Consider the following 25,649-nt stretch of genomic DNA (forward strand, 5'->3'; position numbering starts at 1 on the left):
GATGGCTTTGTATTTCAGCTTCATTAAATGAAGTTTAAGTAGCGCGAGAAAAGCCATTCCTGGGCTATTTCATGCTCCATATAATCTTCAGTGTGCTGTTTTTCACCAGCATTGAGAGAGAAGGTGAGGCAGAAAGGAAGATGCTGCCACCACAGGTAGCAGGGAATGGGAGTGCAGTCTACCAGGATACATGGAGTAGAGCTAATAAGCCTGCAGGAAAAGTCAGGCAAAGCCAAGCCCAAATAAATAAATGAATAATGTGGACCAGTGACTTAAAACAGCAAAAGTCTGTGGCAGAGAGGTTACAGTGCAGTGGGAGATAGTTCAAACACACATAGTGAATGCAAAGACATATTTAGAGAAAAATGAAATTTGTGCCTGGATGTTTAGAAAGAAAGAAAATAAATAAGCTATAAGAGCCCCTCTAAAGATATTGCTTGAATTTTTCTTCTGATTCATGGAATACTGTACTTCCTAGACACTATGAGCAATTCAGTAGCAACTTATTTTGAGAAAAAAAAACTATAAGCTAGCCATATACAAGTATTTTTAAAGAAGCAAGTATCTAATGTGACTGATTCAAAACAGAAAATATAAAGGTGGGCAAACCCAACCCTGTTACCCTCTGTAAAGACATGGGAACTCTGCAACACTCAGCATGGCTTCTATCAGGATTCTAATTGTTGCATTTTTAACCTTTCCCAGAAAAAGACTTCAGTCAACATTCAGTAACTGCCCAGTGTTAAACATTATAGCTGCTTGGACATGTTCTTCTCAAAGACGATCTTCCATTCTTTTGTCTAAAGACTTCCTAGCACAGTGCATTTGTAAGCGTATGAGGTGCTAAAATCAAGTAAAACTGAGAGAAAAAAAATCAAGATTTTCACTCTGCATAACATGCTCTCATTTTAAAAAATGCTAGTGCTCTAAATCAGAACAAGATCTATGAAAAGGATCTCTGGAAAACTAGAATAGGACATCCTGGCATATACAATGTGCCATAAAAAAAGCCCTACCTGATGAATAAGTTAATTGGATCCACAGTTTCATCCCTGCTCTGGATCATGTTTTATTTTGATATACTTAGACTGACAGGTACACACAGATATCTATCTTGTTCGTATCACCATGCATGAGGTACAAGAAATGCATCACACATCCCTCAAAATGTTATAATAGGGTTTTTGTTTCAGAGCTAGTTCATGTCTGTCTGGGGAGGACTATGAATGTTGTAACTGCACTTGTAAGTTTCTGTCCATAAAGATATACTCTGAATGTTATTTATCGTGTCCTTTAATTTAGATTTCACTTTCCAATTTGTTTTAAATTGAACAAATTGTGTTTCTACTACTTTGTCACTTCATTCACCATTTCTTCTTATTTACTGTATTTTTTAATAATCAGAACCATATCAAAGACATCAGGACTCCTGTAAGTTACCATAACGCAAATAAAAAGGTTGTTGACAGATGAGCAATGCATCAGACACATCCTGGACCATTCCTAGAATGCTCATGAACTATAATGATATAAATCAACAGTAAAAAATATGGCCAGCCTGCTAGTATCCTTCAAAATCAAAATTACATACAAATACATATAAGCCAATGCTGAAGTCAGTGACAAAGCCCGTCTCTCCGTTCCTTTCACAGTTCCCTTGCAGGTACAACACAGCCCAGAACCGTGCAGTTGCCTTGCAACTGGACTCCCATACCCAAAAGTCATGTCTCCTTGTACCACTTCCAGTAACTATCCAGAAAAAATGAGACTCCAACATGGGGCACAAATTCAAAGCATGAATGTAGACGGCAAGGACTCTGAAGGGTTTTGAAGCAAGCACCTGGAACAGGTAAAAGAACAAGAGCCTGAATGATCATATTGTGATCACTTTAGCTGTGACACAGAAGCAGCAGATTACAGAAAGGCAATTGAAAAAGAGTTCCCTGTTTCACTGGAACATTCCCTGGCAGCTCCTGTATTTGAGAACATTTCCTTAATTCATTCTTTCAAAGAATAAAAATCCTACACTGATTTTCTACAATTTGTTCTGTAATAATGCATGCTTTAAGCAAAAGGTATTCATATACCAAATAAATTATTCATTATAGTCCAGTCACTGCCACACTTGAGCTGTCTGCTCCAATGTGCTCCTTTTTTGATATGTACCTGTAAATTTTAAAGTTCCAGCTTTCATTACAGCTGCTTCTCCCATGCTGATTCATGTAGTACAAGAACGTCCTGCCTTCACATTTTGTACCATATTAACAAGAATAATTCAGCCTTTATCCTGCTGACAATCCTCTTTTCTCATATTAACTCTGATATTGCTATTGTGTAGATCATTAGTAGTGTATCTTTTATAGCATTGCATGTAGAACTTTTTCGTTATTATCAGTACAAATTAATGCCAATGCAAATTTCCATTTATTTTTACATCAGTGCGACTTTCTTATCTTGTTTTTACCTTATTGCTTTCAGTTATTCTTGTCAAAGATCCAGTTATGCCATAGTGTTTTAGCAAATCCCAGCCTTTATTTAATAGTCTGAAGGGAGATTTAAAATCCTACTCTGAGATCAAGTTCTAAAGCAGGGAGAAAAACTGCAGTTAATTAATAACGAAGCAGAAAATTGTTTACTGGGCACTGTGCAGTTTCATCTTTGGAGCAAGGAGTGCATGTTCAATGACAAAAAGTGGCTTCTGGTATCTATAAAGCATGTGTTGTAGGCATTTATATAGTTTAAATAACAAACAACAGAAAATACAATATGAGCTCATTAACACTGAAATAATGAAACATTGCTACTCCATTGAAATCGTTAGCAGCACCTGCAGAATACAATAGCATTCTCAGTGTGAAGAAAATTGAACCTGATTAAACTCTCATCCCTTTACCTTTTTAGTGTACAATGGAATAGATCAATTAGATGATCATCTCTTGATAGTGTGATACTTCCCACTCTGGTCCAGTTTTTAGTGAACAGGATAGACTATAGAAAAAAAGATCTTAGAAAAGTAGCACTTAGAAAAGTGCTATCATTCCATTTTATCAGTTCAAATGCCATTAGAATTGTCTTTAAAAGTCTAACCCCAGTTTAATCCATATATCCTACTAGTTACCCACAGTGAAACAGCAGTAAAAATAACTTCGAAATTATAAGAATGTTTTAAAATCAGTTACGTTTTTAATTTTAAAACCTAGCTTCAAAACACGCAAAAGAAAAAAAAAAAAGGATGAGTTAGATATTTTCATCAGAACTTGCCACTGTTTTTGTCAAATGCTTAGGAGAAAAATATTAAAAAGAAAACAACAACTGACATCTACCTGAAATTAATAGAACTAACCTGATTTTGAGAAACACGAGGGTTAGCTTTGCAAAGTTGTGTATTTTGCCTTCTATTGTTAAACCTCTCCTTCTATCCTCTCAAAGACTCAACACACTCTGAAAAAATCACTTTGAATATTCACTCACTCTATGAGTCCCTGCTTAGTTTGATTTCACCCTCAAACCACCAAACTGTATGTGTATGAACTGTGCGTTTATGATTCCTGGCCCTGCTTCCCATCAGAAAGTCAAGTCCTGCTCATCATCAGTAATAAATATTCTGCTGTACAGATTCCATTCTTGCTTTCATTCACCCAACCATTCTGCCTACAATAGATTTTAAAGGGAGTAACACAAACCAGAATTTGTCTATCAGATTGGAATTGAGTGGTTCTGTTGATATTTCATGAGAAAGAAAATTATCTCATTTCAATCTCATTGTCGTGTTTCCCAGGCAGGTCTGACAAAGGAAAAAGGAAGAGAAAAAACTAATTTTTGTCACTAATGTAAGTAGATCAAAAGGTATTTCCCAGGTCACTAGCATCTGTCAATCTGAGCCTGCTTATCACATTTGTATGGATTTATGTGTGTAGTTCTTTGTATGGTTAGAACTAAACACTTTTTGCATTAAAAGATTTCACTAAAGATGAAATCTGTATTTGTACTGACTGATTTACATATTTATTTTAACAAAACAATAAATTCTGGTTGGGATTCCTAAAAGAACATCTAAGGCCTTCCAGAAATGTCAGGAAACAAGTACTATTCTTTGGGCAGGCAAAATTTTTAATTAATAATAATCTGTTAATAAAATTTACAGATGTTGTCTTAAAATATATATACAATAATCAACCATTGGAAATGGTTGGAGGGGAAGAGGAATGAATGAGGTAAATCAAAAGTAGCTTGAGTCTTTCAATCAAGTCTGTAGACCCTTTCACAGCAATTTACTTCTGCTTGTTCATTAAGGTCTTTGATGGGGTGCAGAAATGCTTAAGGAGAAAACTCTGGATTTTAACACTCCAGATCAATAGAATTCTGTCTATCCTCCTTTCTGGTCTCAAAATCTGCAGTATTTTACTGAACACTGTGTCCTGTTACAAGGGAATCCAAATAGTTTGTTTCTTCACGAAGTTTGACACAGCTTAGATTTATTGCAGTCCAAGTTGAAGCAGTCTGGAGTAGGTCTCACATAAGAACAGATGACATATTTCAGAGAACATCAAACAGAGGCAAATTTTTCAAGACTGATCAGTGCTATTACTTCAGATATACCTCATGGACAACACTAAACCACAGTGGAAACAGGCTGGAATAAAGCCAGAATTTGTGAATTGAAGCCCTCTGGCTGTTAATGATTGACATAAATATCTGGTTTAAGAGATGGGCCTGAGCTCCTCTTCAATTTGAGCTATGAGCTGGTACTGCAGACAGACCATCAATGACCCAGTAACCGAGATTAATTCCCATACTCCTATAAGTACAACGTATAGAACACAGAATTAGGACCCTGTGGGTGTTGAACTGCAAGCTGTTACAATTATTACTACTAAAACTAGAAGAGAAGAATGTGCGTAACTATAAAGCGCTACAACTCCCTCAAACATCCTCCAAGCTTTAGTTCAATGACTCAGTAATTACAGAATTCCCCCAGAAGAGACCTTGAGAGATCAGTTAATGAAACAACATTATGTAAGTTCTGAACAAGTTTGGAAGTGATACTGCTACTATGCTAAAACTCAGGTCTAAATGTTCCAGCTTTCATGGGAAAAAAAAAAAAAAAAATAGGAATGCTTTATCTAGCCTGGGAAATACTGATTGAAAACCACAGGGAAGCATTTGATATTCTCTGATTTTAAAATACCAGCCCAAGACAGGAAATTCCCAGTCTGCAAAATACTGAGGGATCAGGACATCAGCTTTTTAATCATATTCGCCATAAGGGGGAATCTTCAAGTAGACCATGCCTTCCCCAGGGATTGTGTGACACTGCAGCTCCTACCCCTCAGTTCGGTGAAATATCCAAGAGCCAGATGCACACAGGCTGAAGAAACAGTTGACACTGAAACAAATTGGCTGTGACTGATTGCTGGAAGATAAAGCTTCTGTACAGAGGCAACCAAAGGTAAGATGGAATTGGGCCTCAGCCAGTCCAAATGCTATCCCAGCATTTTGGCACAAACTCATCTCCATCAGTATTTTATGCTCGCTCTGTGGGACTTATGCTGAAATGGAGGCATATATTCCCAGTTGCCAGCTCAGTGGGAGGACAACCTGGCAACAGCTTTAGCTGCTTCAACAGGATTCTCTAGAACTTCTTTGTCTGAGCCTTCAAAAAATACCATTTGTACTCTTTACTCATGTCCAACCACTGGACACTTTTACAGAGGCTCTTGACGTGCTTTTGATTGTTGCATTTTAGTCTGATATATATGCCCCTAATTCTTCCATCCAAGGAGAAATAAGCCAGAAGCAACATCCCCCCACACACTTCCTATTTTTCAGGCACAATGAGTGTAGGTAAATCCAAAATAATTTCTCTGCTGCCTTGGACATGCAGATATTGTTAATGAGATCTCCTTCCTGCAAGCAAATATGAACATCTCTTTAGCTTGTGAGAAATGAAGTTAATATTCCTGTGCCTTCCCACTCCTTCTGCAGGGACACTAGGCTGTTTAAATGAAGAAATGGAAAAGAATCTCTTCCAGACCCTCTGTGCCACCAGGGATGAGCGCCTCCTCTCCTACTGTGTACAATTTGAATACCACCCTTCCATTTCTGTGTACACCAGAGGATTTAAATGGACAAGCACATACCACAAAGCAGTTAAGCTGCCTGTAATCTCAGCAAAGATTTAGCAAATGGATCACATGCAGAGAGGCTTAGTAGTACATTTTGAACAGGCTTAGGTGACAGAATCACACATATAGACTTTTTGTGAAGACAAAAAGCAACAAAACCTTCCTCCCCTATGGCAATGACTAGTCCCACAAAATTAAATAAATACCTTTGAAGAGACTGCACAGAATTCAGAGTAACTGGAGAAAAAGTTCTCAACTCAGATGAATAAAGAGCATCCTCACATTTTCCAGAGACTGTAATACACCTTTTCAAGAGTAGCTGATTGTCTTTGGCCGGGACTTCGTTCAATAACATTGGAAGCCTGAGGGGAATTCCTAGTGCTGACAAATTAAGATCTTGGTAATTGGCAGCCACTGGGCAAACCACCCTCCGTGATCACTGAAAATACCTCCTACAACAGCTCAGTCCTCCCCAGTGAGCAACGAAAGGAGAAAATATGGCTGAATAGCATCTTGTCATTGAATTGCTTTGTTGCATAAAGTCTAAGGCCTTGAGCAGTCCCAAAACATATGGCGCAGAGAACCTCGCTTGGAGTTTTATCGCCCCTTATATCCTGTTCCCTGGTAACTGCAGCTGTCAAACTGGCCTGGGTCCAGTAAGTCCAGGGCAACCATTTCCCAGGCCAAATCAATTGCAAGGTTCACAGCAAAGTCCTAGCACTGAACATGATCTCCAGCTGGTGTCTTCCTTCTGTTCTGGAATTTTCTTAGGCATGTCTTGCAGCAACTTAAGTAGCAATACCAGTACAGATGGAGACGGCTGGACTTCTCAACTTATCCGCATGTAGTCGGGCCTAGTGATGAAGCAGCTCATCAAAACATGCCAGATGAATCTGTCTCTGTAATAACATTCACAAATACACCATTGAAGTAAATAAGACTGAAGCTCCTGCTTTGCTGTGCAGAATGTAGGACTAATGTCATAAGACTGAAAGGCCCCATCTGCTTTGTAAAAAGAAAACTTCAGTGTTTCCTGTTCATTTCCCCCACAGTAAAATTCATAATAATTAATAGAGTAGACTCTGAACAATGTAAAAATATTTATCAGACAAATGGAACTTCAAAGCTGCAAAATATTAGTAAGTAAAGTCTATTTAATTCAAAATCTGTTTCCAAAATACAATACCTCTTGATAAACACAAATCACATTTCAACCCATCACATCAAAGTATCGGCAGAAAGGTGTTTTCATCACTGTAAATCAAAAAACCTTGTCATTTCTTTATTACCTCCTCCTTAGCCCAAAACAATATTTCATATATGAAATATATCTTATATCTGTATAAGGGATAAATATATTTCTGTATCTATAGATACATAATATTTATTTTATACTGTGTGTGTCATGGTGCTTATCAATCTTCTTATCTGCCTAAAAAAGCATCCAGTTTGCTTTAAATTATTATCTCCAGGATGCCTATTTTTCTCTGATTTCCACAAAAATTTTACAGGGAAATAGTCAAAATTCTAAATCCAGGGAAAGAGTGCAACATCCCAGTCTCACGCACTGCTTTTCAGGGATTATACAGTCCCTCTTCGACATGAAAAGATGTATTTTTGGTTCTGTCACAGAACTTGGGTTGAGGAAGTCTACATACAATTGTTTGTACTGTAACTTTCAGCCTGCCTCTGTAAATCACTCAGGCTAACTTTCTCTATCCACAAGGTTACAAACCATATAGTGTTATCACTCAGGTCTTCATCTATAAAGCATATGATAAAATATTTGTTTTATTGTATAGCCAAACTGTTAACATATTTTATGGTGAAGATCAGGGACACTTTTTTTCAGAAGACGCTTAAGAGAAAATATTTCACACCTACTTCACACCTTATAAGGTGATTCACCCAAGGTGACATCCTATGGTGCCACATTCCTCCATACCCATCATAACTGTGACCTGGGGACTATCTATTTCTAGTGCACATCTTTATGTAGTCTGTCTTTCGCTGTTAATTCTTAAGGTTTTATTACCTCATACTGTATCATAGACCAACTGTCAATTTGAGCATCTTTTTAGTCTTTCTTTTTTTTCCCCTAGCCATGTCTGTTCTTTGAGCCTCCTATTATGGAATCATGGAATCATTTTGGTTGGAAGAGACCCTTAAGATCATCAAGTCCAATCGTAATATTAGCGCTGATTTGCTTGTATATATCAAAAGTAAAAAGATTTTTAGGAAGTCTTACGTAAAGTTCAGAAGCAGCACTAGAAACAGCCTGTTAAAATGAATTACTTATGATAAACAGAAGAATGGCACAAATGAATCATTTTATCAGCTTCCAATGTATCCAAGTCCACTACAATCTTCAAAGGCATCCAAAAGAATTGCTCACTGTTGTGTGAAATTTCTCTAATGAAATAATTTTAGTATTGTCTGTCCTCTATTACTTATACAGGGTGTTATCCCATAGACAACCCCTCAAAATACATGAATTCTGGAAATGACTAAGATGAACTCTCATTTCATAAGTTAAATGAGAATTGCACTTGTATCTGTATGGAGCAGAAAACCAGACAAAAATAGCCACAGGTCCTATGAGGCCTTTAATGTGTGGACCAGATTCTAAAGAAGGAGTTAGTATAGTAATATAGAAAGTGGTAAAGGTTTGCATTTTAACCATAAAAAGCATTGTGCTTCCTTACACTGAAAACTGGACATAATAATACATGTAAAATTCAGAGTAGCACATTGTTTATAGCTGATACCCTTTAGTCCGAGGGAGAAATAGCATTTATCTCACCTGAAAGACTCACCTCCAGATTTAATGTCTGTTCAAAAAACATTGTCTAGACATCCACACACATTTGATCTATATATATCTTCACACATAGGTGCATCCATTCAAGATCTCTCTCTAAATTCAGTGCCATAACTTATCACTACAGAGGGAAGTGGGGTTACAATCTGAGACCACACACTTGATTGCATAGTTAACATGAAATCAGACAATGCAGGACTGTCCTCATCCAACACTTACCACCCACAGAGTTGTCCACATCTGATCTGTTGACCTTGAGCCCCCACTGCAGTCAGCAGAACACTTACTGGTCCTTCCATCCCCCCTCAAAGCAGACAGAATGACGCAGATGATTCTCCCTGATGCCGTCTATTGCTTTCCACTGATAATAAGTAGAGTTGAGGGTGAATAGCTCAGATGTAGACCTCGTTGGTTTAAAGAACCTGAGATAACTCTCAATCCTGTTGAGCAGAAATAAATCTCCAAAATATGTATTGCAGCTCCTACAATAAAATCCAAGGATCTGTATCTGACCACAGAATGGCTTTATGAAGCAGAAGCAAAATGTGGTGATGCATACATTCAACATTTGATTAATGAATTTTTCCATCAGTTTAATGACTGTTTTGAATGAAAGAACTACCCAAATATTCCAAATGCAACAAAGCAATTAATACCATACACTGAACAACTGTCTATGGAACACGATTCCTTATAATTCCTTTCTATCTGAACCTACAGTTGTATCTGAACTTTGTGAATCCAAAGTGAGTTCTGGACCTACTGAAGATAGTGGCACAAATCCCACTGACATCAGCAAGTACATATACAGACAAGTTCTCATTTCCCTGTTTTGCTGATGCGTAGCTCAAGTCCAGTAAAGTACAAAGCAATGGTGTGTTAAGGCACAACAAACATTAAATCAGTGAACGTACTTGCATTTATAAGCTTACCAGTGGTTTGTGTTGATGCTCTGTCCTTGTATAGGGTCTGGCAGGGATAGAATTAATTTTCTTCACAGCAGCCCATATGGTGCCATATTTTGAATTTGTGACTAAAACAGCGCTGATATCACACACATGGTTTAGCTATTGACAAACAGTGTTCGCACAGCTTCAAGATGTTCTCTGCTTCTCATTCTGTCCTCTCAGCAAGTGGGCTGGGGGTGAGCAAAAGGCTTGGAAGTGACACACAAAAGGCAGCTGACACGAATTGACCAGAGGGATATTCCATGCCATATAAGATTGTGCTCAGCAATAAAACCGGGTGGGGAATCTTTCCAAAATAGCCACTGTTAGGAGACCAGCTGGGCATTGGTCTGCTGGTGAGCGCCTTTGCATCACATCTTTTTCACTTATTTTTTTTTATTTCCTTACTTATTAAACTGTCTTAATCTCAACCCCCATGGATTTCTCTGACTTTTGTTCTTCTGATCCTCTGCCCCATCTGCTGCAGGGAGCAATGAGCATGCAGTTAGTGGGTGCTCAGCTGTGAGACAGGGACAACCCACCACAGTCCTGTAATCCTCTATAACCCCAAACTTGGCTCTTCTAAGAAAGTACCATTTCAAGAATAATAAAAATAGACAAATCCATCACAGGCAATTAATATATCAAACTGACCACTGACAGAACCAAGTAGCAAACCTTGATCAGCTATAGAAAGCTCATTTTAAAAAAGAACTGGAGCTCTGCATAAGGTGGGTGCTACAGTATTCAACATGATATCCCAGTAGGTACAGATGACAGGGTGGAAGAAAACTACACATGGGTGGGACAGTCTCAAAAACATCCTTTCTTTAAAATGGCTCAATTTAAAGAATCGAAAGTCAATACAAGGAACAATGCATTTTTGTTTCCCAACAGAAGTTAAAACACGGTCTTCAAAGTATTGAAATGCCAATACAATCTCTATGCTTGCTCACAGTTAGTTTTGAGAGTGATTTTTAAAAGTATATAATGGATGTAGGTGCACAGTTCTTGACAGATTTTGACCCTCAGTGCTTCAAATGCAGCACTCAGAAGATGCATTCGATAAACATTAACACAAAATACCTGTTACTGTCTCGTACAGAAGCGTGCTCTCTTATGACCTGGCTGTTTATTGTGGCAGCTGGATGAGACAGAGGGGAAATAATTTTGGATTTCAAAGATTTTCTTTCTCTCTTTGTCTCAGAAATACAGGCACACACACAAAAATCTCCTCTGAGTGTTACAAAAGCTCAGGAGAACACAACTGTAGCAAGAAATGCTGGTAACATAGAAATTAGTTCTGTTCACTGTGCCAGAGGATGAGAAGATTCAAATCATAAAACCTTTAGCTGGGTCTCTCTGCATCTTGGTGAACAGGTTCTCCTTCTCCAGCTGGTCGTACAACTGCTGGAACACAAAGGCCACCAGCCTAGTCCGTGGAGTAACTGACTGTTGACCCTGGTACGTCACCTCACAGTGAAAAGCATGAACTGTGAGCACATTAATATCAAAGCCACAGTTGTCCTGCCATCTGTAAGTTGTTCACACAAAGGCAGATGTTGAAGATCATTGATTCATCCATAATATAAATATCAGGTGGCTGAAAAAACAACAGAAAAATGTGATTGATTTTGATCAGTAGTGGGAGTCGGAGAGTCCATGAAACTGAGGCTAAGCTTGTACTTATAGTTCTTACAGTTTTCATCACAATATTAAAATCATAGGCTAGATCTCTTCTAACAATTGGTTTTGGTTGTTTTGGTTGGTTGGTTGTTTTTTTCCCTTTATTTTTTGGTAGCAAATACTGACGAGTCCTTGTACTGTGGCTGGTTCTGCAATTCTCTTCCCCATCTCTCATCCTTTATTCTTGCCTTAGTAGCTTTCTTGGCTTTTAGACACATTGCCACTTGAAAAAAAACACTTCATTTTACCAGTTTTAAATGTGCTGTTTTTCAGTTTCATTCAATATCACCTCTCTGATGCTATGAATCACAGAGAATTTAAATTCCAAATTTCTTTCCTGAATTATTCATTATTTTATACACTTTTAAAGGTGCTTTTTATTGCAACTCAGTAGCAAACAAATTCTCTTTGTTCTGTTTGTCTTCATATTAGTAATTTTAGAGTTTGTGGTGTTTGACCTTCTAGGGAAAAAAATAGAAATAAAAGAAGAAGAAATGGAAGAAGGACATTCAGATGGGGAGAACCACCCAAAGAAGTAATAATTAGAATTTTCTTTATCTTTCAAAATTGATTCTACTAATCTCTTCTGATCTGCTGGACTCAGAAATGCACATTGACTCTGTCAGACTTCTCACAGAAGTGAGTTGTTTGTTTATGGTTTTTTTTGTTTTAGTTGTTTTTGTTGTTGTTGTTGTTGATTTTGGTTTGGGTTTTTTTTTTTTTTTGGTTGTTGGTTCGTTGGTTGATTTTGTGCTTGTTTCGTTGGTTTGGTTGTTTTTAAACACTTTCTCAACTTTCCTGAACTCTCTTCCTTTTGTTTCTTACTTGCCTCCTGTAATAAGGAATCAGCTGATGAGCATAATGCAATGTGCAATATCTTATTCTGCATGATCAGTGAATTCTGACCCATTCCCAAAGTCCAAACTCCATAGCAGTAGTACTCAGAAGATGGTGGCTCTTGAATCCACATTAGACCAGATTTTGGCAGCCCTGCAGAACCTCTGGGATAGAAGTGATTCCAATTCAGATTTCAAAATACATTTTCACTATCTGAGTAAGACTGATAATTAATTTTTAAGTAAAAAAACAGACCAAAAGCACCTGCTGAAAGAAAAAAAAATGCACATTGCTTCCTTCGTGTAATGATTCTGGGAAATTAAGAAACACATTCACTAGACATTAGAAATCGGCAGCTTACACTAAAAAATCAGATGCGCTGCCCAGCTATTGCTCCCTGAATACTACAGATTTTTGAATTCTGATCCAGGACTCTTGCACTGGATGCCTACATTTCAGTTAAACCAGAACCTTGAATCCAAGTATCTTTTAATCTCTTATTTCTGAGATGGTTTACTCTGGGATTGAAATATGATTCTTTTATCATCTCACCAAAAGCACCATCTAAAAATGATAACAACAACATTAACACAGAGTTGAGGAGACAAAAAGCTCTGGGAGTTGCATCAGTTTAGGGATGACAGAAGGTTCTTTCAGCAGCACTATGGAGAGGGGGATAGGGCTAGGTCTGCATTTAGTCCTGAATCCAAATATTCACTTTACAAATACTCTGAACAGACTTGGATTATTCTGTGCAACTGTGAAAGAAAAACAAAAACAAACGAACAAAAAAACACACCACACAAAACTTCTTCCTATTAATAAGTATATGGACATGTTGCCCACTGGAGTGCCATGTCCTGTATGAATAATTCCAGCTGGAAATCTGAAATACAATTTTCATTTTCACAGAGATGCTTTTGTAAACTTCATTTAGACCAAAGAAGATTTTCATGCTGGGTTTTTCCTTTAATGGAGCAGAAAAGCATATACCAATTAGAATAATAGAATAGAATCATAGAATCATTTCAATTGGAAGGGACCCTCAGGATCATTGAGTCCAACCATAACCTGACTCTAGTACTAAACCACGTCCCTAAGACATGATCTAACATTATAAAAATGATTCTAATGTGATATTTTGCTCAGCTGAATGTCCCTGAGCAAACTCGATAGGGAAGTAAAGAAGAATAAGGATATAGAGACTAGAATGGGATCAATCCTTGATCTGTGTAAATATGGAAGATAAACTAACACTGTTTGTAACTTCGTGTAACTGTGCATTTAGAGTTTCAAACACATAAATATATGGGGGAGAATATGGCTTCCCCTGAACAACACAGAGAAGAAAAAAATCTGTAGAATATTCCGCACCTAATCAGAAGATTTTTTCACTCCAAGAACTGGTATAAATGTAGCATTTACTATTTAATGTGTCTATTTATTCCCTATGTGTGCACATACATAATTTTAATTAATTATTTGTTAAATCCATGGTTGCAAAGTGCAACTACTTCAAATTAGTTTGATCAAAGATCAGACGTTCATTGCTGAGTAATGGAAACTAGACTAATAAAAATTCTGTGGCTTCTGGCAGAGGCAGGGGGGCAAAGATGTTAATGTCCTCAGAGATCGACTCTTTGCGGTCTTTTGTAGGGCCATTTACATGTAAATAAGGTATTTATAATTTCACATAGATGTTAGGAGAATCTGAATTTGGAATATTGTTCTCAAATAAATAGCATGTGTTGCTGCATCAAGTTTTTCAGAGTGTTTATTTGGTATTGCTACTATTTGCATTGCACACCCTGCTGGGATCAATACCTTGTTGTGCTTAAACACTGTACAACTGTTCAAACAAAGACGACCTGATTACACACTATTTATAATCTAAATAGCAAACATCTACACTGTCATTGGGTAGTGTGGAACAAGCCAACACTCTTTTCCCTCCCCAATTATATATTAAAAAAAATCCGTTTCATCTCTTCACCAGATTTTGAAAGGAAAGGAATGCTAATGAATTTTCATTTCTGGATTGGCTTTCCTGCTATTCCTAAATTCTTGCTCAAAGAGGCAGTTGTTTACTTTGTTTATCCATAAAGTTGTCACTTCATAAAAATAGAAAATATTTGGGAGGAAACAGAGGAAAGAACCTGGTTCAAACAGATTCAGCAGAAAAGGAGTGGAGTCAAGAAAGTAAGTGAGCACTAGAGATTCCTAACCAGCAATGCATCCAGTAGAATTTTGATAAATCTGTATCTGGTTCCTATACTGCCTGCTCACAGCCAGGTAAAGCTCTTGTATGATATAAAAGACACAAAATAGATTAGATGATCTTGTTTGGATGGAACACTAATACCTGACAGTATCTAGAAAGGCCCCTTTCTTATGCTTGCTTAACCCTTACAGACCTTGTTATGTCAGAAGAATTTGATTAGATGGAATAAAATTTGATAGAGATATAAACATGACATCATTGGATGCTCCAGCAATGAAAAGGAACATTGAGAAGTTTCAGGTGTGTCAAACACAAAGCCTGTAGGAGCTCTTAGCCACTTTTTTCACAGAGGATCTCCTGTCTATGTTCTATGCTAATCCACTGCTAGATTGCTGTCACATCCCCAGGAAAAAACAAACAAACAAACAAAAACAAACAAAAAAACCCACAAACAAACACTTTAAATTTAACATATGTTAAAAAAAAATTAAAAAAAACAGTCTCCATGCTTTAAGTGCTTGCTGCCCCCTTTATTTTTCACATACCACAAGCACCTATACCTCTTTTACTTAGTTTAAAGATATGGGAAAACTGTAAGTTTCCAGATCATGCTACAAATGTGACCATCACAGCAATCTCAAGCCTTTGTTTATTTTTAGTTCTTTGTTTATTTCTATTTCTTTTTTTTCTTTTTATTTTTTTGTCCAGATAGATACAGTGTAGTATTCTAAACTAATTGCATGAATATCGCAGTAAAATTAAACAGTGTTCCCACTGATGGTTTATTGCTACCACACAGCTCATTGTACCCCAAAACCATATGGAAAATTATGTAAACTCATGTTGCCTCCCTTACAACCATCACAAAGATAATAGTTTAAGTGTTGTCAAGTAACCAAGCAAAGCACCAAAGACAGAGATCTCCTAAAAATCTGTTAGGATTTTAAACTCTCAGTACAAATTATTCTCAAAATGCTAAATTCACCTTCCTCAGTCTATGAAATGTAGTAGGGAGTCTGGGAGAACATTTCTCAGGAAAGCCATAGTACAAAAGCGATTTGCTTTCTCATTGGGTCGGAAGTATCCACTGCTGAGATGTAAATTTTTTCTCTGTTTTCACAGTACCTACTCTTATCTATGTTCCTATCCAGCTCCTGCCCATGTTACCTCTTGCCACCATAACTCCATCCAGAAGAGTCCTTAATCTATAGGCTTTATTTCATCCCAATAGACCTCCTCCTGACAGACATCCCCCTACTTCACCCACAGCATCTCTCGCATGTGTCGGGATAATTATCTAATATAAACCATCCTTATGAGGGGAACCCTTGCTCCCAGGGAGAAGTAAGATCCATGCTTAAAATGATGCATTTGGTTTCATCCTACATTTAATTTTAATTTTGCTTTGTGAACAATGACTTGATGCTGATTTCAATTACACCAAGCTTCCAAAAACCTGAGTTGGATACTTGTCCCTAATCCACCTTTGGAAAAGTTAATTGAGTACAGATTTGTAAAACTGTTTGAAGGATATTTAAGTTCCTAAATCCATCTGGAATTAGAAAACACAGGGACCTAAGTATGTTTAAAGGATGTGAGTCTAAACACAGACAATACAAGGGGTTTGGAAGGGGTTCTTAGGCACAACATTCCTTTTGAAAAAGGAAGTTAATAGTCTCTATACATGTGAATCTTTTCCAAAATTTAGGCACAGAATAACCAAGGTTTCGATGGGAATTAACTACAATACTTTTCAGGAACTCAGTTTTCCGACTTACTAATCAACATGTGTATACCTGGAAGTCAGCTTCTCTGATCTTTTGTTTTGCATCAGTAGAATAAGATAACCTTACTTCATCTATTTTCTATATGCAGAATGACAACTCTTCAAGACAAGGAGTCTTACTGCACATGCTTACCACACCTTCCATCAATGGAGAAAACACAGTCGACATGCTGGTTATTATCACAGTATCACAGTATCACAGTATGTTTGGGATTGGAAGGGACCTCAAAAGATCATCTAGTCCAATCCCCCTGCTGGAGCAGGAACGCCTAGGTGAGGTCGCACAGGAATGTGTCCAGGCGGGCTTTGAATGTCTCCAGAGTACGAGACTCCACAACCTCCCTGGGTAGCCTGTTCCAGTGCTCTGTCACCCTCACTGAGAAGAAGTTCTTTCTCAAATTTAAGTGGAACCTCTTGTGTTCCAGCTTGATCCCATTGCCCCTTGTCCTATCATTGTTTGCCACTGAGAAGAGCCTGACTCCATCCTCATGGCACTCACCCTTTATATATTTATAAACATTAATAAGGTCACCCCTCAGTCTCCTCTTCTCCAAACTAAAGAGCCCCAGCTCCCTCAGCCTTTCTTCATAAGGGAGATGCTCCACTCCCTTAATCATCTTTGTTGCCCTACGCTGGACCCTCTCCAGCAGTTCCCTGTCCTTCTTGAACTGAGGGGCCCAGAACTGAACACAATATTCTAGATGGGGTCTCACCAGGGCGGAGTAGAGGGGAAGGAGGACCTCTCTCGATCTACTGACCACCCCCCTTGTAATACACCCAAGGATGCCATTAGCCTTCCTGGCCACAAGGGCACAGTGCTGGCTCATGATCATCCTGTTGTCCACCAGGATCCCCAGGTCCCTTTCCCCTACACTGCTCTCTAATAGGTCATGCCCCAACCTATACTGGAACTTGGGATTGTTCCTGCCCAGATGCAGGACTCTACACTTTCCCTTGTTAAATTCCATTAGATTATCCCCCGCCCAACTCTCCAGCCTGTCCAGGTCCCGCTGGATGGCGGCACAGCCTTCTGGCGTGTCAGCCACTCCTCCCAGCTTAGTGTCATCAGCAAACTTGCTGATAGTACACTCAATTCCCTCGTCTAAATCATTAATGAATATATTGAATAATATTGGCCCCAGTACTGACCCCTGAGGCACTCCACTAGATACTGGCCTCCAACTGGACTCCGCACCATTGACCACCACTCTCTGGCTTCTCTCTTTAAGCCAGTTTGCAACCCACCTCACTACTCTATTGTCGAGACCACACCTCCTCAATTTAGCTGTGAGGATGCTGTGAGGGACTGTGTCAAAGGCTTTACTGAAGTCAAGGTAGACCACATCCACCGCTCTGCCATCATCCATCCACCTTGTTACATTCTCATAAAAGGCTATGAGGTTGGTCAAGCATGACTTACCCTTGGTAAAGCCATGCTGACTGCCCCTAATGACCCTCTTATCCCTGATGTGCCTTGAGATGGCACCAAGGATAAGCTGTTCCATTACTTTCCCAGGGACAGAGGTGAGGCTGACCGGTCTATAATTACCCGGGTCCTCCTTCTTGCCCTTTTTAAAGACTGGAGTGACATTTGCTTTCCTCCAATCCTCGGGCACCTCTCCCGTTTCCCAAGACTTGGCAAAAATGATGGATAGCGGTCTAGCAATGACTTCAGCCAGCTCCCTCAGCACCCGCGGATGCATCCCATCTGGACCCATGGATTTATGGACGTCCAGACTACTTAATTGTTCCCTAACCCAGTCCTCATCGACTAAAGCAAACTCCTCCATTGACCTGGCTTCATCCGGGGTCTCAGGGGTACAGGGTTCCCCAGGACATCCTCCAGCGGAGTAGACAGAGACAAAGGCGGCATTCAGCAATTCTGCCTTCTCTGTGTCTTCTGCCACCAGGGCACCCACCTCATTCATCAGTGGGCCTACATTGCCTCTGGTATTAGTTTTATCTGCTATGTATTTGAAAAAGTTCTTCTTGCTGTCCTTGACCCCTCTCGCCAGCTGTAATTCTAAGGAGGCCTTGGCTACCCTAGCTGCCTTCCTGCATCCTCTAACAGCAGCCTTATATTCCTCCCAAGTGGCCAGTCCCTGCTTCCATGACCTGTAAACTCGCCTCTTCTGCTTGAGCATACCCAACAGATCCCTATTCAACCACGCAGGCCTTCTGGCTCCCTTCCTCGACTTCCTACGTGTGGGGATGCTCTGATCCTGAGCATGGAAGAAGCAATCTCTGAATGCAATCCAGCTCTCTTGGGCCCCTTTTCCTTCAAGCAGTCTTGCCCATGGGGTTTCCCTCAGCAGTTGCTTGAAAAGGCCGAAATTAGCCCTGCCAAAGTCCAGGGTTGCAATTCTACTTGCTATTCTGTTCCTGCCACACGAGATGCTGAACTCCACCATCTCGTGGTCACTGCAACCCAGGCAGCCCTCAACCTTTACTGCTTCAACCAGACCCTCTTTGTTAGTGAGGATGAGATCCAGCAGTGCACCTCTCCTGGTCGGCTCCTCCACCATCTGCATGAGGAAGTTATCATCAATGCACTGGAGGAACCTCCTGGACTGTGGCTGGCTGGCTGAATGGTCCTTCCAGCAAACATCAGGGAAGTTAAAATCACCCACAACAACCAGGGCCTGTGACTGTGAGGCCACTCTCAGCTGCGCATAGAAGGCCTCATCAACTTCCTCAGTCTGATCTGGTGGCCTGTAATAGACACCTACAACAGTATCACCCCTACCAGCCTGTCCCTTGATCCTGACCCATACACTCTCAACTCGTTCCTCATCTGCTCCTGGGCAGAATTTAGTACATTGCAGTTGCTCTCTCACATAGAGAGCAACTCCACCACCACGCCTGGCTGGCCTGTCTTTCCTGAAAAGGGCATAGCCATCCATGACCACATTCCAGTCATGTGAACTGTCCCACCACGTTTCTGTAATTGCCACCAGATCATAATCTCCCGACCGAACATAGGATTCTAACTCCTCCTGCTTATTCCCCATGCTGCGCGCATTGGTGTACAGGCATTTCAGGGAGCGAGCAGAGCACACCAATTTCTCCCTAGGGGCACAGGAGGCCACCCGGTCCTCATCTGTTTTAGAATGCTGCCCCTCTGGGGCAAGCCCAACTACAACCCCATCCCCCTTCGAGGCTAGTTTAAAGCTCTCCAAATGAGCCCAGCTAATTCCTGCCCCAGCATCCTTTTGCCTCTGCGAGATAAGCCTTTCCTGCATAACACTGTCCGGACTGGAGTCTTATAAAACCAGCCATTATCAAAAAAACCAAAGCCCTGCCTGTAGCACCAGTCTTGGAGCCAACCATTTAGAGATTGAATTTTCCCATTCCACCCCACATCGTCACTTGAAGAGGGAAGGAGTGAAGAGAAGATCACTTGAGCCCCTGAATCTTTCACCATCCTTCCCAAGACCTTGAAGTCATTCTTCATTCCCCTCAGACTACGGGAAGCAACTTCCTCCCCATCTGTCTGGAAGACCAGCAGTGGGTAGTAGTCTGTCGGTTGCACCAGTCTGGGGAGCTCTCTAGCAATATCCTTGATCCGGGCTCCAGGTAGACTACAGACTTCCCTAAGATGAGGGTCAACCCTGCATATTGGGCCCTCTGTTCCTTTCAGAAGGGAATTTCCTATTACAATCACCTTTCTATCTTTCTTATCAGAGGTAGTCTTCAGTTGTGTAGTCAACCGCCTCTTCCTATGTGATCTTGTAGGCAGGCTTGGCACCACCTCCTCACCTACCTCTTCTTCAAGATCCAGGGCCTCAAACCTATTACGGAGGGGCACCTGGGGAGGCAAATCAGGCAGGGAGTGGGGCTGCCTGTGATGCCGAACTGGAATAAGCTTCCAACCCTCATCTTTTTTTAGGTCATTTACCTCTGCCCGACAGCGACAAGGGTGGGGCTGTCTCAGGACCTCCGCCTCTGTCCGGGAGGGCAGGAGGTCCATCTCCTTTTCGGGGGTACCTCCCTGGGGCCTTTCCAACCGGCACGTAAGGGTGTTACTCCACCAGTCGATCTCCCTTTCGCACTCCCTGATGGACCTCAGCGTCTCAACCTCCTCCTTAAGCTTCACAACCATGTCGAGCAGATCTTGCACCTGCTCACACCTCACACAAGTGGAGTGCTGGCCTCCCTCCTCCGGCAGCAGCAGGCTCTGGCACTCCTTGCAGCCGGAGACCTGAACAGCCACCGTTTGGGACAGAACTTCAATCCAATTATGGATGCCTATTCTGCCTTTGGTAATGTATAGCTGTATTGTGAATTCTGGTTTTCATGTTGTTCTGGAACTGGTAGTTAAAATTTCAGCTGAATAATTCAGAACCTTGCAAGTTGTATGAATTTTCAGCTAACACTGCATTTAAAAATGGGTGGAAAACTTTTCAGTAAAATTATATTTGCCACAGAACAAATGATTACAGTATAACATGATGCAGTCTGTTTATTGTTTCTCTCATATCTGTCCCCACCTCCTTTCTAATATGAAATACAGCCTTATGAAACTTCCACCCTGTGTGTTTACAGCATAAATAGATTTTCAGATCAGAAAATGAGTTTCTAAGTTATCAATGTTAAACACGAACTTTAAAAATTTGTGAGGCACAGTTTTTTGAAACAGCAGTTAAGACTAAAGTTTTCTGTTCACAGGAGAATCAATAAGAGGAGAGAAGAGAAAGGGATTCATGGTATTTCACAACTCTGAACATGTTTTTGTCAGGTATGATCACCAGAACTGGAACAGAAAGGCTGTTTTTCAGCACATTAATAGTTACCTCCTATCATGTTCCTTCTCAATCCTGCTTAGTCTAGTCAATGACAAGGATCTCTTTGAGGGAAGTTGGGGGTGGCAGGGTAGGAGGTTGGGGTTTGAGCGGTTTGTTTTGGGTTTTGGGGGAGTTTTGACCTTTTTTTGTGGGTGTTTGGTTTGTTTTTTTCAAAGGCACACACTGGAGCATGACCAAAAAGTGTATGGACTTGCAAATGTGACCTGGGAACCAACTGCAAATCTCAATGCTTACTGATGTAAAAGAAAATAAATAGGCACAGAGAATTTATTAATTCTCTTAGCCCTACGCACATACAAACTGGCATCACATTTTCATCCAGAAAACGACCAAGCTCCCCATTCTTTCTGCTCCATCTTTTGAAAAATCTAAACTCAGAATGTTTAAATAACAATGGGTGAGGAAGCTTCAGTAGAATAAATCATTGGAGTCACAGACTTTCAAATTGAGTTTTATCTGAGTTTTGGCAACTTATGCTTTGGCAAAGCTTGCAAATTAAGCACACAGCCAAGCACAGACACCCCTGAGACTAACTCTAGGAACCAATTTAGCATTGCTTTTTTGTTTTACTTTCTTGTTCAAGCTATTTTCCTACTTTATACTTTGCTTTTAACCTGTTTCTTTCCCAAGCTGTGTTTGGAAGCAAATTAACATAATATAAATCCCCTTCCATAAACACAGAGGAATATCCAAACAGAAGCATCCAGGAAAGTACTTCACATGACTTGGTAATTGTGAAACTCTTCATAATTTTGTTTGCATTGTTCTTTTCAAAACAGCACCTGCCAAAAGCACTGATGACTTTTCATAACACATTTATAAAGCAGTGCTTATAAAATGATCAGAACATTTCTACAGGTGTGCAGGATGAGGCAGACAGACTAAAATGCCAAAAAGACACATTTCTTCAGGTCACTGACTATTCTTAGCACAGTAAAAGTAACCTTTCTGAGACTAAAGTGTTCCCAGTCATCTCACACTCTGCTTTTAGAGTTGTCAATAATCCCATCTGCACCTTTTCAGATGGAAAGCTGGGATGCTGTATAGCCAGTCTGATACATGAACCTGGAAAAGTATATGACGAACAGAAAAAATCTTTAATAGCAGCACAGAAAAATAGATAATTGACCTTCACTTGTATATCACAGTAACTGAAGTCTATGCAATTTACGTAAGAAAGGTGTAAGAAAGTCTAATGAGAGGATTACCGTTATCAATACTTTTGCATGCTCTCTAATTCCTTCTCTAGCATCTCACCAATATATGACAGAGAGTGTTCAGGTGAAAGGAGCAGTAACTTGTCTCTAATAGGCTTTTGCTATTGGCCACTGGGGAAAAATATATACAAATGACAAACGTATATATCATTGCCCCCCCCACCACTACTACTGTCTCAGCCTACAAATATTTGTAGGTCAGAGCCAGGGTTGAATTTTGTGGATGTAATAATTCTCGGTGGTTTCACATTAACTAATTTGTCTTGCTTCCTCTTGAACATTGCACTTTGTAAACCTGAGTATCCACATATTCTAGCATGGAGCTCTATAGCTTATCTTTACAATATGGCTTAATAACTTTTTCTTTACTTATATCTTACTGCTACTTATCTTTTCTGTCAGTATCATCCTCCCAAATTGATTTGGAGCTGGGTGCTATGTTCTCTAGCTGAACACACACCATTGCCTACTCACAAAGAAGGAAGGTATTCTTTCTGCTTGATAGGTTTTGATATATTGAAGTGAATAGCTGCTTAACAAGGGAGAAAGAACTTCTTTTCAGAAATTATCTGAGCCCTTACAGATCCAACAGTGTAGGAACTTAGAAGTTAACTGTCTTCTTGTCTTGCAGGAGGACTAACCACTGCCAGTAGCTTATGTTTAACCTTGTCTCCTACAAAAATGCTAGAAGACTGAGAAATAAGACAATGAGTTGCTGCAACGTGTCATTTACTTTTGTTTAAATTTTTGCCTTAAAATACTTTTAATATCCTTGGCACGCTGGAAATTTGTTAGCAGAAAGACATTGTAATGCGAGGCTATAAAATTCACAAGAAAGCAAGTACACTTGGACAGGGTTGGGTGGAGGGAATAAAGCCATATGCTAAAGTGACCTTCGATTTAAACCAATGTTACCTACACGAGCAAGCATCCAGCCAGGACAATAACAGTTAATGAAATATTTTATGTGAGAAATCACACAGAAAATAACATCTGGAATTGCAGCGGGAACTGAAATTTTAATGATCCATCTTCAGGCATAGGAAAGGCCATAGTGGGACATAACATAATCAGTGACTAACACAGATGAGATGGTTAGGGAACCAAAAAGAGAAGATGCAATGCAATAGTTGTACAGGATCTCATCCTAAAGTATTCCACTGAAGAAACTGTTCCATACTTAGGTCTCAGGAAAGTACTTTGTTACAGTAATATACTCCCAGGAGAGTAAACAAAATACAGCAAATCTGTGGGAGTTGCATTCATCTTCAAAAACAAGAGCTACAGAAAGAAAGATAAAACCCCTGAAAAGTAATTCAGGCTGTATAAAAGAATGGAAACCTTACAGGTGAGACTAGGCAGAATCGGTACATATCAGGTCTGAAGACAGGGTTGAGAAAGGACAAGAGAAAACTAACCTGGCCTAGAAACAAGGTAAAAAAGGTTATTATACATAAGAAAGCATCTGTCGAAAGCTGAAGTTGTATCCAAAGGCAGAAACCAAGAACAGTCAAATTCTGGCAGATTAAATGTGAAAATACAAAGTGGAAGCCTCCCAAAAAAAGAGTGGGAGAAACAGCAAGTCAAAGGAGACAAAAGAAGCAAACAAAAATAGAGCATTTCCTCAAATACATCAGAAACAGCAGTACTGTCAGAAAGCCCACAACATCAAATGATGATAGGACTACGAACATGAAATCCAAGAGAGGACAAGAATACTGCAGGGAAACTAAAGTAATTGTTTTTATTAGTATTCACTGCAGAACAAAGTGGAAAGATATTGATATTCTCAGCCTTCTCTTTCTGAAATTGAAGACACTTCACAAGACATAATAATAGATTGGCAAAGGGAATGGTAACAAATCTCAAGAACAGCTAGTCATAACCACCATGAAACATGACAAAAAATTATAGCTATTCACCAAGAAAACAAAGAATGAACAAGGTGTTTTGCTACAGACATTACCAGCATGTAATGTCTTGCTTTTTACGTGAGGACTAGAAAATAGCAAAAGTGACGTCAGTAAAAAATAAGTCTGAAAAAGTTTCTAAGAAACGCTGAAGGAACAGGCCAAATTAATGGAAACTGTAGTAAGGAATAGGTCAAGTGGACATTTGGATAAATGTGATCTGCTTTGGAACAGTCACTGTGGCATTTTCAAATTGAAGTTCTGCCTTTCAAACCTTTCAGATTTTCTTAAAGGGGGTCAACAAATTTGCATATAACAAAAGATCTGGTGGATACAGTCTTTTTGGATTTCAAAGAGCCTTTTAAGAAAGTCTCACATCAAGTACTTTTAAGGAAATAAAGCAACTAGGACTAAAACCAAAGGTCCCAGTGTGGATAAATAATGGAATAAAAGACAAGCACAGCAGGTAGGAGTAAGTGGTCAGTTCCTACAATAGGTAGGTGTCAAGTGGAGTTCTGCAGGGTCTGTTTTGGAAAAGTGCTATTTGGTTTATTTGTAAAGAATATGGAAAAACAGTTAAGTAGTCACAAGTTAAAGTTTGCTAATTAGAGTTTAACATAGTAAGGATGGGAGCGGCTATACAAAATTCCAGAAGAGCTTTATAAGACAAAGTAACTCAACAACAGAATGGCAGATGAAACCCAACACAGATAGTGAAAGTGATGTTCATTGAGGAAAAATAGATGGCTTTAAAAAAATATCCCAGCTTTCCTTGCAAGCAAATACTCATTGTTGGAAGAATTCTATGAGTTACTCTAGACTATTCTTGCCTTTCTGTAGGTATCCCTTTAGTGCCCCTGTCAGGGGTTGCTGGATTAGATGGGCCTTCTGTTGACCAGTGTAGCATTCTCACATAAAGTCCAAACTCCCAGATTAACCCCACTGCTTCATATTCTGTCACCAATGACTGACATCAGCAGATTACCAGTAGCTCATTGTTTGGTATTTTCTGCTAAAACTAGAAATGAAGAATGAGACAAGATGTTTGAAAAAGAATATTGCAGTTTAAAAATAAATAGTAAGCATGGGTTTGAACTGTAGTCACAGTAGACCCTATACAATATATGCTGCTGTTCAGAGCACAAAAATTAGCAGACAACAGCATTTGTAGGCAAGTACAACATGGTCAAAGCAGTACTCCTTGGTATAATATCAAGTTTTGTGTTTGCTATCCCCAGCAATCCTGTCCAATTATGTCTTGTAAGACCTAAGGGCTTGGAATTTACAAAGGAAT

At 39.6% G+C, this 25,649-nt stretch overlaps 2 long non-coding RNA genes across 2 annotated transcripts in view; one reads left to right on the forward strand and one right to left on the reverse strand.

Moving 5' to 3' along the window:
- Window positions 1-9,955, reverse strand: part of LOC139827963 (uncharacterized) — a 133,802-nt gene extending 123,847 nt beyond the window's left edge. The window contains exon 1 of the long non-coding RNA XR_011739110.1: window positions 9,879-9,955. This is a non-coding gene — a long non-coding RNA (uncharacterized lncRNA). The remainder of the gene's footprint in view (window positions 1-9,878) is intronic.
- A 10,700-nt stretch (window positions 9,956-20,655) lies between these two features.
- On the forward strand, window positions 20,656-25,052 carry LOC139827890 (uncharacterized). The gene is made up of 3 exons (XR_011739013.1): window positions 20,656-20,685; window positions 21,092-21,161; window positions 23,077-25,052. It is a non-coding gene; the product is annotated as an uncharacterized lncRNA (long non-coding RNA).
- Window positions 25,053-25,649: the final 597 nt, after the last annotated feature.

This window comes from Patagioenas fasciata, chromosome 4, assembly GCF_037038585.1.
Source record: "Patagioenas fasciata isolate bPatFas1 chromosome 4, bPatFas1.hap1, whole genome shotgun sequence".
Classification (NCBI taxonomy): domain Eukaryota; kingdom Metazoa; phylum Chordata; class Aves; order Columbiformes; family Columbidae; genus Patagioenas; species Patagioenas fasciata.